Raw genomic sequence first — 16,230 nt, 5'->3', positions numbered from 1 at the left:
CTACTTGCCAGTGGTGCTGTTGATCTAACTTATTTAATGAATGGGGGTAAAGACCTTTGAGATCCTTGAAGAAAGATACAAATACAAAGATATACATTAAAATACACAGGAATAATTTTAAGGGTAGGGGGAGTCCCTGAGTCTGAACTGATTTGTACCCTGTACTGCCACATACATATTCCAAAAAATCAGCTTCCCAACTTTACAGTATATAAATAATGTATGCTTAAAATGGTGATCACACATTATGATTCTAAATAAGGTTCAGTTCCTTCCCTCTCCTCCTTTTTCATACTGTAGCTACCTGACCTCACTCCAGGTCTCTGCTAAGGCTTCCAGTTGCTCTCTCCTGCTGTCCAACACTCTCACACCAAAACTACTCCTTTAACAAATCTATATGACCCCACTTATTTTGTATTTCTTCCACACAAAAATATGTGCCCAGTTTGTTAGGTCAGATTATCATTTGAAATATATGCCATCTGGCCAAAATGCCATCTTCTAAGGATCACTCACATCACTACAGTAAGGAGTCATTTCACTGAACCACTGTACATTATATCAACTTCTGGCAGGCCCAGCAAGCAGAACCAGGGAGAGGGAAAAGTCTGGATATTCAGGACTGCCGAGAGATGTGTCAGACTAGACATTTTGCAGGTCGGGACATGAGTAAAGTGTATGTGACAGACTCCCTCTCTGCTGATGATTCCTCTGGCATTTACTGTCCTCAGCAGGGTTATAACCTCTCTTGGGACCATTAGAATTGACTGAAAATCTTATTCTGAAGTAACCTTGAAAACGGAGATAGAGAGTTTGAGGTATTTTTGACATTTAGCCAAATGGTTTTGCAGATATTGTCCGACAAAAGGATTTGTATTTTTGTTTCCCATTTAATGGAAGTTGAATATTGAGGTTACCAATATATTGTAAGAAGTGAAGTCACCAATATATTGCAAGACAGAGAGCTCCACAAATATGACTGTAAATAGTGTTAATAATTGAGTGAGGTTATGTTTACCTTATCTCCCATTTACTTGTTTTATCCACCTGTTGTGTCTCATCCAGTGTATCAACTATAAAGTCTTTGGAGCTGAGCACAGTGGAAACTTGACCCTGACTGGAGCTTCTAGGAACTAATATTAATAAAATAATAATAGCATAAAAGAAATGTTAAAACTACACAATTTATAGTCATCTTATCTACCATAGACCTTTGTTCCGATATCAATGCTTTCTTCAACTGAAATGCAAATACGCAAGCAACCAATAAGTAAAAGCTTATGATAACATCACCTTATCTGAACAAATTGGAAGGCAAGCAGCCATGTGTCCTGGAATGTATGTCAAAACAGAACAAAATAGGACTACATGAAAATAAGCTTCAGGGAACATAAAATACATACACTTCAAGAGAAAAGGTGAGCAATATCTATTAGAGCTAGTTCGAGAAACTTTGACCTAACCATATTCCCTGGGAATATGGTATTTCATTGAAATCAAAATACTTCACAAAATCAGATCAGTTTTGCCAGAATTTTGTTTTTGTAGAAAACTGGAAAAAGTTTCAACATTTTCAGAATCAGATGTTTAGATTTTTTGTTTTGAAATGACTTTGTTTTGATTTTTAAAAAATATATATTATAATACAAACTTTTTTTAAAAGTCGAAATCAAAACAAAGCATTTCAATTACCTTAACAATGACACCATCATATTTTCCTTTCTTGCAATAACCTTGCTTCATTCACTACACACTTTCTATCTTCTGCAACAAATGAAGCAGGAGTTCCAAAGACAACAGCTTCCTTCACTACACAACCTTGATTCATCCCCAGAGCAGGTCTATCCTGTGCACCGAAAAAAGCAGGGGTCCTGTTGAAAAAAAAATGTATGTGATCATGTAATTGAAGACTGCATCATAATGTACAGGCACAGAGGGCCAAGTTAAAGTTTCACAGGCAACTTTAAGTCTGACATTTCCTAACTTTTGGGTTCTTGACTTTGCAACTTTAATAATGTTATTTTAACATAGTGTCTTTGTTTGTTAATAATTCCCCAGAAATTATTTCCTTAAAAAAATGAACTGAACAAATCTGAAATTCCATTATGTGGCATCATACTGACACTCACTTGGTCCATCAGCAGGGTTGAAACCTTCAGATTTACTGTGCAGACCTCTACCACTTGAGTAACTGATAGTAGGAAGTTGTCATCTTACATGTGAACAGGTACTGGAGGAAGATGGGACATACAATTTGCCAGTGGGCTTCACTGATGTCTGCTGAGGAATGATGAGACTCAGGACTTCTTTCTTGTCCCTGGTAATGTTTACCTGTCCTAGCTCTTCCCCACTCCTGGCTCCTTTTACTAGTTCCAAGTTTCTTTCCTACACAGTCTCAGTCTCCACTTCAAAGGCTTCTTGACCTAGTCTCCTTTCCCAGCCACTAACAGTTCTCTCCTGTACCCCCAAGCTCCTTATCCAACCTCAGTGTCTCCACCTCCAGCCTGGTTTCTAGTCTTGTTTCCCTCACTGGTTCCCATTCCCAGCCTCCCCTTCTCACACCTGCCTCACCATCCAAGTCTCCTTTCCCAACCAGGCCCAATTTCTCTTCCCAACCCCTGTCATAGTCTTACCAGTTTCCTTGTGCCAATCTACTCCTTTCCCACCCCCAGGATTAGCTTTTGATCCCACTACATTCAAAATAGATGACTTCTTCCTTCATGCAGCATGGGTATCAGCGGGGGCACTGAGAGCTACATAGAGTCAGGCTCCCTGCTCCCAGTTCAAGTACCTGACCGAGACCCAGGGAAAGTCCACCTTCCCTCCTGTAGCCCTGGAGAGAGGGAGAATGCTCCATCACTGTAGGCATGGTGCATGTGCAATCTGGTCAGTGCTAGGAGCTTTGGGAAGCTCAAGAATGTGGATGTGAGAATGGAATCTGCAGAGATTTTAGCTGCTAAAAGTGAAGATGTCTCTACTGAGCTGGTGCAATTTGCACTTTTTCAAAGGTTTATAACTTAGCCAAATTTTGGCAGACTTTCCTAGGGAGGAGAAAAGGCCTGTTGCTGACACAAAGGCCACCCCCCTGATAAATTTCAAGTTTTTGATCATGTTGGTGAAATTTTTTAACATGGGCAATGATATATATTTTCCCCATGTCTTCTTTTTGGAAATATCTGATCAGCTTTGGTTAAAATTTTCCAGAAAAGTTCAGCCAGAGGTAGACATCTGTCATGTAAAATTTCAGCCCAAACACTAAAGTTTTATATTCAACTGAAAACAGACTTTTATAATGGAAAATGTCAAGCAACTTTAATAACAGAGAGCACTACCAGCCTTGCCTAAAATACTTAACAACTTCTGCTAAGCAGATACCATGAGTGGTTGGTGCATTAACACCACTGACAGTTATTGCAGATAAAATGGAATCCTTACAGAAGGTTAAGGATAAGTGTTTAAAAATTAACTTAAACTGACATGAAGGATAAGTTCTGGAAAACATTTATGTGTTGGCCCTGATTCAGGAAGGAGCTCATACATGAGTGTAAGTTTAAGCACAATTGCTCGCACTGATTTCAATAGGACTATTTGCTTGCTCCTAATTAAGCCCATGTGGAAGGACCTTGCTGAACTAGGAGCATTATTATGATCACTGGACTTATGCTATGTGGTGATATGAGGAGAGTTCCTCCGTCAGAAGGAAACTAACAGGCATCTTTCATCCTACAACTGGATAAAAAGTCTAGAATGGCTAAATCTGTTTCCATTGTACAAACTGGAGGCAAGAGATGACTATTTTGGCTGGCTGCTGAAGGCTCTTTCTAATGGTACCAATGGAGACATCACAGCTAAGCACCTTATTGATTCTCTCTTTTAAAATCCCTAAGGGAAGGTTATAGTGATACTAGTCATAGTTACTAACTGCCTAGAGACACCAGCATTGTAACATATATATGTGTATGCCATGGAGCAATGAGCCTCTTATTGCCTAGTACTTGATACCCACTCATACTGCTGGGCTACTATCCCTGGGCAGGTAGGTAGGGAGTAAGAAGGCAGAAGCATGGAGTAGTTGGAGCCTTGGTTTCAACTTCTAAATACATGGACCAGTACAACTGACTTCTGCTCTATGAGTCTCACTGTGATCGCTGCTCAGCTCCTGAGGCAGTGCAACTGTATGTTGCCCCTTGCTTTAAAAGTGGCCCCATAGGTTTTAATACTATGTTTACCCCATTGATCTGAGACAGCATTACTGGCAAAGGGCTTTTCTTTTCTAAGTCAGTTTTCTCAGACTCTCTGCTGATGAGGAAAGACTTGCCATTTGTCATTCCCTATCAAGATGCAATTGTGGCTTAAATTGCAGTTACCTCTGAAACAGAAAACATGCAGGATAGCAGTTTTACTTATTATATGGTATGGCAGTTCAATCTTATTTTTTAATTACTGGGGCTTCAATTTTCACAAAGCCTTTTTTTTTTCCTAGTATGTGATATTAGTCCCTGTTTTAATGGCAAATTATATATAACCAAAATTAGTTTCAAATTGTTTCTGGAACCATTCCGTATTCCTTCATGGCAACAACAAAAATAATAATAATAAAAAGGAAAAACTTTGTCAGAGTATAAAGTTATATTCAGCCAAAATGTAAGTAGAACATTTCCCTCAGCCTTCAGTATTTCTTCATGGCATGCTCACCCATTGACTCTGAATGATACTCACTTGTTATTTTCTAAATTTTAATTGCAGAGAACTGTTGGCCAGAGCTGAAAACTCATATGATTAAGCCTCTCAAACCCTGCAAGCTGTTTGCTGTTCTCCAACTTGGCTCAGTCTTCATCACGATTCTGCATGTGCCTAAGAAACTTGCAAGGAAGGAATGTGTTTAAGGTGAATATATTGGGCAGGGGGAAAGGAATGTGCGTTCAGCCTTTATGAACTTCACCATTTAGAAGCATAGGATCCTATTCTTCTAGGCTGCTGAAATGAAAAAAAAATGCTCCCGTTCCATGGCTCCATCCTTTCATTCCTTGACTGGCTTCACAACTCTTACTACATAAAATCCAAGTCCTTTGTACTCATTTACGGGCCCTACATAATTTTGTTCCACCTACATCCTATACTTATTTTCCCTTGTACTACACCTCCTGCTTATGATCCCACTTTCTAATCCTCTCAGTTTACACTTCCATTTGTCTCTTTCTCAGTCTTGATTTTTTTTTCTCGTTGTACTGCCCTCTGCTCCTTGGAGCACTTCCATGTTATTAGCCATGGGCCTTCTCACAATTTAAAATCTTTCCTTCAGATTCACCTTCCCATGAAACCTTTCTCCCTTTCTGTACCATTAATAATCCCCAGTCCCTCTCTCTCCAAAACAGTTCCCTAGAACTTCTTTTGTATTTGATTTTTTCTCATTTGGGCTCTGATCCAATAAAGATTTATACACATGCTTAGCTTTATACACTGTAAATAGCCCCATTGATTTCAATAGGACTCCTCACATGCATAAAACTAAGCACAGCTGTAAGTCTTTCAGGATCAAGGCTTTGTTAACTATTATTATTAATCAGTTTTATTACAGTAGTGCCTAAGGAGTAACCAAGAATGGGGTAGTATTTTGTTAGATAGCAGATACTTCCTGCCCCAAATAGCTTAGACCTCAGGCTACAAATTCCTTAGGGCAGTTACCTATGCTCTGTAAAACTATGCATAAATTAAATTTGCAGTGCTTTATCATGAACTCCACACTACAAACATTGCTTTTTGTAGATGGTGGGTTTTTGGAGAGTTTCTAGTATTTGTAAGAAAGCTGAGTTTGGTGACTATCTAATGGGAAACTGTAAATGCAGAAAAGAACATTAATTGAGATCTCTCTCAACATTTCAACCTGCATTCCTCCACATCTCCCCCCCCCCCTTCAAACTGCATTCAATACACTAAGAAAATGATAACATAGAGGGACAGATGTTTCAAAGTTTTACCTCTATATGTTTTTCTTTCCAAAAAGAAGTCATAAAACATAAGGAGAAAAGATGAGGAGAAATTAAAATGCAATTATAGCCAGAGAGCTGGCTTTGTGGGGTTCTGTTTTCATTCTCTCCCAGTGACTTTTGGACAAAATATATTCAGCTTACAAGTTAAAAGAAGATTTTATAACTGGCCAGACTCAGCCTGAGATTTTTCTGCCTCCTTTGCCATTACAAGTCTCAGTGATGAGACAGACTCACTTATAAGAGGAAGGGTGAGAGAAAAAAATTGTTTGTATGCCTACCCAAAAATGCTAAGGCTGTATCTGCTTTTTAAAAATGTCAGCCATCTATGAGACTGGGACTGTGCAAGCTGCTCGTTCCCAACAAAGAAGAATTCTTTATTTCATCCTCAACCTGCACAAGGAGGAGTACATGGGTAATTGTACCATGTTGTCATGCACCTCTCCTCAACAGGAGGAGCCAGACTGCTGCTGCTCTGTAAGGGGGTCAGCCACTGTAGCTGCAGGCCATCACTGTACCTGCCAGCGCCTGTCTGTCCAGCCCTAGCCTGGTGTTTGAAGAGTTGGTTCTGGGTGGAAGGCTGAAGCTCCATATCTTCCTCCTAACTCCAACCTCTAACTCCACAAGGCCCTATGCTAGCTAAGGAAGACACAAGCCCCCTCCCAAGAGTTAATAAAGTTTACCAGCAGTCAGGAAAGACTAGCTAATCTCAAGAGCTAAAGGAGCCTAATTCCTTCTGTGATCACTAGAGGGGACCCACCCCACACTCAGAGCCTCCAGGACAACCTGCCTGCCACCCCCACTGCTGCAGCGAGGAAGATCCAGAGGGGTGGGTGAACTTGCTAGGGGAAGAGTATAGAATCAAATAGATTATTTTGCAGGAGAATGAGTATTGGAATGATTGTTTTAAAGGAACATTTTTTTTCAGAAAAAAGAACAGGAGTACTTGTGGCACCTTAGAGACAAATAAATGTATTTGAGCATAAGCTTTCGTGGGCTACAGCTCACTTCATCGGATGCATGCTTATGCTCAAATAAATTTGTTAGTCTCTAAGATGCCACAAGTACTCCTGTTCTTTTTGCGGATACAGACTAACACGGCCGCCACTCTGAAACCTGCCAGTTTTTTCAGAGAATGTGCAGAAAATATTTCAGGGAGCCCATGTTAATATTTTGGTAGCTCAGCACTGGGCAGAAGAGAATCCAGTTCACTTTGCAATAGCTTTACTAGTGTTGAAATAATGAACACTTGATTTGGCAGTACAGTAAGCAGCTATGATTCAAATACACAGAAGAAGCAGATATCTTGAGTAACACTGGCATTTGTTCATAGCCAGTTGTCTGACTATTGCTGCGTGTTAACAAAAATAACAGGAAGTTGGATATGCCCTTGGGTATGGACAACCTGCCTTTTCCCTTTATTCAACAGCTGTGAATAAACAACCCCAGCAAACCTGTTGGATAGCAGCCCCATAATCAAATATGTATAGCAGATAAGCACAGCTGTAAGCGTGCTACATCTAATCAAGCTGATAAACTAGATAGAGGACTGATATTTTACTTGGGTAAGTTGGGAGGAAGGATCCATTAGTGGGAGTTTCAGAACATAATTAAAAATTAACGTTTTGCTCATCTTCACCTTAGAATTCTCCCCTGACTATAATAACTAGCTCAGTTTTTAAAATGAAAAATTTGATAAATATCTCACAGAAGGATGTGGAATGGCAATAACCCAATAACTACAAACCAGGAAGAGCTACACAAAAAATTTTTTCTCAGTTTTTTCCCCCCATTTTTAATAAAAAATCTTTTCCCATTAATTCAAGTGACAGAGGCCTGAGTTGTGTGATAATATAGGTCTGAACTGTAACTGATGACCTTCAGTGGTGGTGGTGGGGTGTTCAACATGATTCCACATGGTGGAATTTTTGTTTTGTTTTGTTTTCAGTTTGCTAAAAAAACAAAACAAGGAAATTACATTAACCCCCTACACACACACACAAAGTTCAAGGAACATTAAGGTTGCAAAGCCAAGCTCTCAAAAGTTAGGAAATGCCAGAATTAAGGCTTCCTGTGCAACCTTAGTTTGGCCCCCTTGTTTGTATGCATTCTGAAACAGCCTTTAATTGCTTGATAATATTCTAATCTCAAGACCCCTGCCTCATTTGTTACATAGAATGGATGGTGTTTTGGGAATGATTCAGGGTTGTGCAGTGAATAAGACTATTGTCTGTATAACTCCTGCCCCATTTGTTGCAGAAGTTGGAAGGGATGTAGTGAATGAGGTGAGAAGTGCAGGAAGAGAAAGGCTGGTCTCTTAGTAAAGGAAGTGTAATGGTTCCTTGGAGAACTGGATTTTATCCCTGCCTCTGCCACAGATTTCTTGTATAATGTTAGGCAAGTAACAAAAACCAATGTTTTCAAGGTGGTCACTAACTGTATGTTCCTCATTTTCTGAGTACCCAACATGAACCACCTGCAGAAGTACAGAGACAACCTTAATTCTGGGTTTACTTAATTTTGAATGATTGACGTTGCAACATTAACAACCTTTTAACATAGTTTTTTGAATGTAATAAAATATTGTTCATAGACAGTTTTATCCGCAGGAAATTTCTTGGTAAATCTCTTAGATGCTTAGTTATTTGTAATTCTCTATTTTTGCCTTGAAGAAAGAACTGCATTCTTCTTTTGTTTACACTACGCTCTTAATTTCCTTACAGCTAGGATTGATTAAACACATAATAACTAAACCTCCTGTTGAAAGCCAATTTTCAATGGCTATGCTACCATGCATTTAAGATTATATTTTTAAAATAACTCTGGTTCCTCAAGGGTATTATCTAACCTCCAATACCACTAAACAAATAGATGCTTGCATTTAACAATCCAATTTCATATAAAAATAGCTTTCTGCCTCTTATGATCTCAGAGTTCAAATTTCAACACTGTTGTACTTCTGTATGAATTGCTTACATTCAAAAGCCATGATCCTGCAAACGCTTAGTCACATGCTTAACTTCAATGGAGCTACTCACAAGTTTAAAAGTTATTCATGGGCATAAGTGTTTGCAGGATCAGGGCCTAATTCTATAAAAGCTTGCTCCAAAGCCCATTTCAGTCAACAAGAATCTTTTGATTGATTTCTCATCTTTTGGATCAGATCCTTGAACTCTGTGGGTGTAATTCCCATTAATATGAAGAGTAGTTGTCATACACATTGCTTCCATAATCAGAACCTTCTCTCCATTCATGCATTTCTAGTGCTTCCATCACCCATGATCTGTAAACTAAAAATATACCAACATGCAATTGCTTAACCAGAAGACAGTGTGACAAAGGATAACGAAACAAAGTATGAAATTAAAAAAAAAATAAACTAGACAGATGGATTATAATTGTTTCCCAGAATTTTTAAAAGATATTATCTCACATTTTACCTTTTTATTAAATGCAATATTCTAAAGCATATATTAGCTCCATATTATTTAATTGTTTGGCATTTTCACAATTTTTGGTGAATTTTAATTACTAGAGCAATTAAGAAGATCCTAGAAAATACTTATAATGAGCTGAAGTCATATGCTTTAGTGTCACCCTGGAGCTTTAAGGCACCTGCCATATGTTCCCTTTAATAATTGCTACTTTTGCTTTCTGAATCCAGCAGAAGAATTTATTAACTTGTAGAGGCTTCTAAGATAGATGCACTTGTGGCTAAAAATGTGAGAAGAATGTCAAAATGTATTTCAGTCTTAAGTAGACTGAGTTAATACGAGGTTATATCTAAGGACAAGGGCTAAATTGACACACTTCTATGAAAAAGCAGACACAGATGAAAAATTATGCCATAAGAAAAAATAGGGAAACTCAGAATTAGCATCCATTGGGATTACCAGATCAAGGTTGGTTGCTTGGGATGTATTCAATATTTAAAAAGACTTCAAAGTTAGTACGCTAATTTTTAGATTATTTAATTCTTGTATAAGTAGATTTTCAGTATTTAATATACTGAATGACTTAGTCCTTAATGTTCTTTACTTAAACAATACCATGTTTCCATAGATATGTTGTTATTCTGAATGTTTGCATATTGCAATTTGTATATCAATGCACGGCAACTTGCTTATAACAGGATATCTATTAATTTTATATTTCATAATAAAATGTGATCTCAAACACAGATGTATACACAAATCTATATAAACATTAAAATTAATCTGAGGTATTTCAAAAGAACATTTAAAATAATTCGGTCATATATTTAACATGTTTTTATATGAAACATTCTAACATGGCTATTACATACAGGTAAATGTAAATTCAGAATATTCATCAGGGAAAATAACTGATCAATCAGATTAGGTCTATGTAATTTTTAAAATTACTACAAAAAACAGACCCAGTTGTGTATATATAATTAAATGTACAATTCATCAGATATTTTGTCCCCCAAAACTGCAGTACTTGAAAGACTGGTTCTAAATGAATGCTATTAAAATAAAGCGATTTACTTTTATTCCATTAGCAGAGCCCTAGGAATATACCAACCAAACTTTCACATCAATCTTATCCTTCATTACATTGTTTCTTGTGTTCAAAATAACATTGATTCTTCATTCCAAAACTGTCACGAAATATCTCAGAGTATTTTTTTTGTTGAACACAAAGATTGACGATGAAATCCTGATTCTATTGGAGTCCATGGCAGTTGCTACTGACTTCAGTGGGGCCAGGATTTCACTCTAACACTTTTTAATTTAGTGTAAATATAACTGACTATAGTGCACTTAAACCTATTCCAAAGCCTGAAGTTGTAATATAAAAAAACAGAAGATAAGATCTGTTTACAACTAGATTTTGTCATCTGAGGCCTGCTCCAGAGCCTATTAAAGAAAGTGGGAAACTTTCCAGTGGTTTCAATGGGGAAGCCCACTCATATTGAGGAATTAAAATCAGCTGCACCAAATATGAAAATTCAATATATGCAGGTACTGAAAAAAACAACGGTTTCAACTGTCCTTTCCAAATAAAAAATAGAGGTTAACAACAGATCACAAATGGATCTATATAGCTAATCTACATTTTTATACACACTTATTTATCATTATCTCCCTCTCTCTGCATATACATGTGGGGGTAGCGAGAGAGAGAGAGAGACAGCAAGGGAAGAAAGTATAGCTTTGCAGGAAGTAAAACATGGAAAGATTTTTGTCAAGAGAAAGTGCCAGAAACCATTCCTAATGAAAAAAACGAATGCCAAAAAGGACCTTCTCTTCAGCAAAACAAGTGCCAAACATCACACAAGCTGCTTTTAAACATCTTCATATTGTGATATGTTTAAAATTATTCTTTTAGCTTGATAACATAAGAGACACTCCAATTCCCAAAGCTTTGACATCTGCACTCTTTGCAAACCTTTGCCCAATGTTTTTATTAACTCCAATTTAATGGAACCTTTTTTTATGTGACCTTAAGAATTTAATAACTCCTCAATGCAAGGACAATACCACCTGCAGGCTCTGCAGGTATTAAACTGTGGTAGTTCAGTATGTTTGCTGGAAAACACACACACACACACACACACACACAATAGGGGGAGCCCCCACCCCCAAAAACTACACAAATCAGTCACTCAACCTTGCTTGGGTATTACAACTGGTTATGATGTCTGCTCCAAGACATGTGACATGAAATTCTATGCTTCAAAGGTATGCTGCAACTCCATTACAGCTCTTTAATAATATTAATCTAGCTTTGATCATGTCAGATATGCTAGCAATTTTTAGTTCCAGAGTGTCTCCTTTTCTGACAAACACTCTGCATATCTTACCAATATAATCAATATGTTATTAGTCAAAAACCTGACAGAGGCCCATAAATTAATCCCTAGCATTTTCTATGGTGTAAACTCACCCTCACAATATGGAGAAGATTTATCTTAATCCAATTAGAAGTAAAATGAACTCTCCCGGGGGGTGCTCTCCATCTATGTTAATTCAAACCTCTGAAGACAGCTGCTCTGAAGAAATAATTTTATGCTTGACCTTGTACGTGCAAGGTTAAAATCAGTAAAGATATATACACAAGGAAAGTCAATGAGCTTTCTTTCCCTTTCACCTCCAACTAATACCTGGAAAAATGCTACAGAACACTGATTTGAAAGTGACAATGAAATATTTCTTTTAGTTGAAGGGCTTGGTCACTTTAACTTCACAGTTCGTACACCCTGTACCTTTGTTTTGCTGAGAGGTAAAATAATAAGAAATGGTGACAGCCCGTTTGTAGTATGGCAACATTTGACAAGCAGAAGATGTTAACAGCCTACAATATGCAAAACAAATAATTTCTGTTCCTTCTGATATAGTTATCTGATATAATGACAACACCAGTTAGGGAAACAAGCTTTGATTGTTACCATTATTTCTCCAATGGATAGTGTAATAGAAACAGGCACTTATGTGCATTTGGACCCTTAGCTGTAATAGAGATGAGTTAGGACTAAAACACTGTAGTAGTTGCTCAGTATATGCTTTTCTTAGAGGAGCTCTAAGTGAATTCTCTTGCTTACATAGGGTCCCTCATAAAAATGACGCATCTGACACTTTAAATAGGGAAAGGAAATTAATCTTCTTTCATTTCCATCTCCTTGAAATCCCTCCCCCATGACGCACTTCTCTTGGTTACGCTTACAGTGCTGACCTCCATTCTGTGATGCTTCCCTAACTTTTTCAAGAGGCCTCAGAAGGGAATGAACTGAGCAGCAGCAGGGGATAGTAAGCAGGGTGTGCTGCTGGCTCCAGTCAAAAGCTTCCATTCCTTTTGTCTGTGTTTCTGCATTCTACATTCAGGCAGAACTCCTGGGAGGGAGCAGGAATAATGAAAGACTCAGAAAAATGGCTGCTGCAAACCACAATAGTGGCACTTGGATCATGCTTAGGGACACAGAGCTCGGTCACGCCCTCCTACCCTTCAGATATGAACAGTTTCTTCACTGCACACATGTGTATACACCAGCATGCCCATAAAGGAAGGGAGCTGTTATGCTTCTGCATGGTCTGTGGAAAGCTCCATGCTGTGTGAGAATCCTGCCATGCAGGTGCACTGCAGTGACACTAAACTGAGCATGCAAGAAGCCACGGTGCCTTCTGGACCTTCTTAAACTAGAAAAAAAGCTGGATTTTGTAAAGGGTGTTCACAAATAAACACTATGCAACTTTTAATAACTTTAAAACACGGCACTGGTCATGGTCAACCTTGTATTCTGGGTAGTTCAGGGACGACTCTATCTTGTAAGGGGTAGAACACAGCAAGCTAAGGCCATGCCCCAGCTACTCATCAAGCATGTAAAATAAGACACAGAAAAGGAAGGATCATGTGGCGCTCATGAATGGAATACCTTTTGGTGTTCTCTGTGGGTTGCTGTGACTATCCCTTAATTAACCATGCAGGTTTGTGCAGCACAGCTGTGAAGATGTATGTGTGTGTACTTGTAGTTTTAAGGAAATATTCTAATGTTCATGATCAGTATGCATTTCTCAAGAGTGTCACATTTTAGCCATTTTTGTTGTAGCCCTGTCTGAAATGTGTGACTAAAATATTGAAACCAGGAAACCCATCATTTTTCACATTCTTAATTAAAAATGGCTGAAGGGATTTGTCTGCGAATTTATATCTATCTATCTATCATCAGCTTTAGGAAAAGACCAAACAAGGAAAATTGTAATCCAAAATTTTGTTTCTGAGGTCTTACCTCTATTATCTATGATCTACCTACTTGCCTATTTATATTTCACCATAATATCTAAGTACAAATAAAACCTTTAAAGCTTCAGCACTTACCTGATTACAAGTGTGTTTTCTGCAGTACAGTGGAATGAGTGAGAGGAGACCAAGTTTGTAAGTTTGGTGGTATATTAATGCATTTTTGTTCCATTTATTTAATTTTTAACTTTTTAAATTTATCCTATAGTGTATGAAGTGCTGCCTGATAGAGTTGATGGAAGAGAAGGTCCAAGGCTTGGGGATGCAGGTGGGAACTATGGTTGAGTTTTGAAGAGGGTTCAAGAAGACGATGGAGCAAAGGCAAAAGAAGGTTGAAGGGGAAAGTCAAGATTTGCAGATGCAAGCTGGACTGGAGAACTGGGAGGGGAGACTTCTGGGTCAGGAAAATGGTCAGTGAAAGCATATGACTACAAGAACTAGGCAGAGGAAAAGACCGGCTAGCGAAGGTGAAATAGAGCTCAGGAACAGGTTTGCTGAGTTGGAAAATGAAGAAGGGGCACAAAAGGCTGTAACTGAAGGAGGGAGGGCAAGGAAGAAGAGAAACGCGGCTAGTCCTGTAAGAAGAGGGAGATACCCAGAGTTCTGAGCCCCAGGAGGATACAGGATGACTTGCAGAAGATTGCAAGGGAGAGTAAAATACAAGAGGACTTGCAGCCAGAAAGAACAGGAGGAAGACTGGAGAATTACACATCACCAGGAAAAGGCAGGTCTACGTGACCGGGATCTCTCTACTAAGAAGACCAGATAGGCCTGTCACCACAACTGATCTGGAGAACAGAAGGCTGTGCTGTCTGCCGGGAGCAAAGATATGGGATATGGACCTGAGGCTGAAAAAGGATCCTAAATGGAGCAGGAAAGAATCCACTTGTTGTCCCTCATGTGGGAACAAATGACACAGCTAGATTCTTGCTGGAACATGTCAAGGGAGACTATGCCAAGCTGTGGAAGACGTTTAAGGAAATGGAGGCTTCAGTGGGATTCTGCCTGTCCCTAGAGGAAGAGAATGAAGGTGAGACAAGATTATGATGAACAACAGATGGCTCAGGCAGTGATGCTTTAAGGAGGGCTTGGGATGTTTGACCACTGGGAGGCATTCATGGACAGAGGACAGTTCTCGTGGGATGGACTCCACCTGAGTAGGGAGGGAAAGAGATTTCTGGGATGGAGGCTGGCGCAACCGATTAAAAGAGCTTTAAACTAGGAACTCAGGGGAGACCATTGTTTAATACTCATGTAATCTCCACTCCTGATTTTAACATTGACAGGGAGGAAAATCAAGTAAGAAAGGATACAGCAATGGAGAAAGGAACAGCAGTGGGTGGGAGAATGGACAGTGCTGATACCAGTCAGATAGGTGATACTGGCAGTAGAATGACCAATCAGGCGAGGAATGTGAGTGAAGCCAAGGAGCAACAATTAAGATGTTTGTACACCAATGCAATGAACCTGGGTAACAAAATGGAGGAACTAGAACTACTGGTGCAGGAAGTGAAACCAGGTATTATTGGAATAACAAGAAACATGATGGAATAGTAGTCATGACTGGAGTACACACATTAAAAGGTATATTCTGTTCAGGAAAGACAGAAATAAAGGAAAAGATGGTGGAGTAATATTTATATTAATTGTGAGGTAGGCAGCAAAGAAATTAGAAGTGATTGAACGGATAAGACAGAGTCTGGGAAAAGATGGGTATTAATATGAGAATTGAAGGGTGACTACAGTGGATCATACGGAAAGGAAAGGTGAACTGTCAGGCTGGAGGGAGGTTACTAGTGGAGTTCCTTGGGGATCAGTTTTGGGACCAGTCTTATTTAACATTTTTCTTACTGACCTCGGCACAAAAAGTGAGTGTGCACTAATAAAATTTGCAGTTGACACAAAGTTGGGAGGTATTGCCAATATGGAGAAGGACCAGAATATCATACCAAAAGATTTGGATGACCTTGAAAACTGGAGTAGTAGAAAATTCATGAAATTTAATAGAGCAAAGTGCAAGGGACTAATAACAAGTCCCCAACTTATAGCAAAAGTTCTTATTAGCTGGAAGCAATAGAGGAGGAGAAAGACCAGGGTGTATTGGTTAATCACAGAATAATTATGAGCCATCAATATGATGTGGCCAGGAAAAAGGCAAATGCAGTTCTAGGATGCACCAGGCGAGGTATTTCCAGTAGAGACAGGGAAGTATTAGTACCATTATACAAGGTACTGGTGAGATCTCATCTGGAATACTGTGTGCAGTTCTGCTCCCCCACATTTAAGAAAGATTATTTCAAACTGGAACAGGTGCAGAGAAGGGCTACTAAGATGATCTGAGGAATGGAAAACCTATCTTATGTGAGGAGACTCAAAGAGCTTGGCTTGTTTAGCCTAAGCAAAAGAAGGCTATGGAGAGAGATGACTGCTCTCTATAAATATACCACAGGCATAAACACCAAGGAGGAAGAGGAGTTATTTA

This window comes from Caretta caretta, chromosome 8, assembly GCF_965140235.1.
Source record: "Caretta caretta isolate rCarCar2 chromosome 8, rCarCar1.hap1, whole genome shotgun sequence".
In the NCBI taxonomy this organism is placed as follows: Eukaryota; Metazoa; Chordata; order Testudines; family Cheloniidae; genus Caretta; species Caretta caretta.
The sequence above is the reverse complement of the archived record's forward strand: the minus strand, read 5'-3'. Positions refer to the sequence as shown.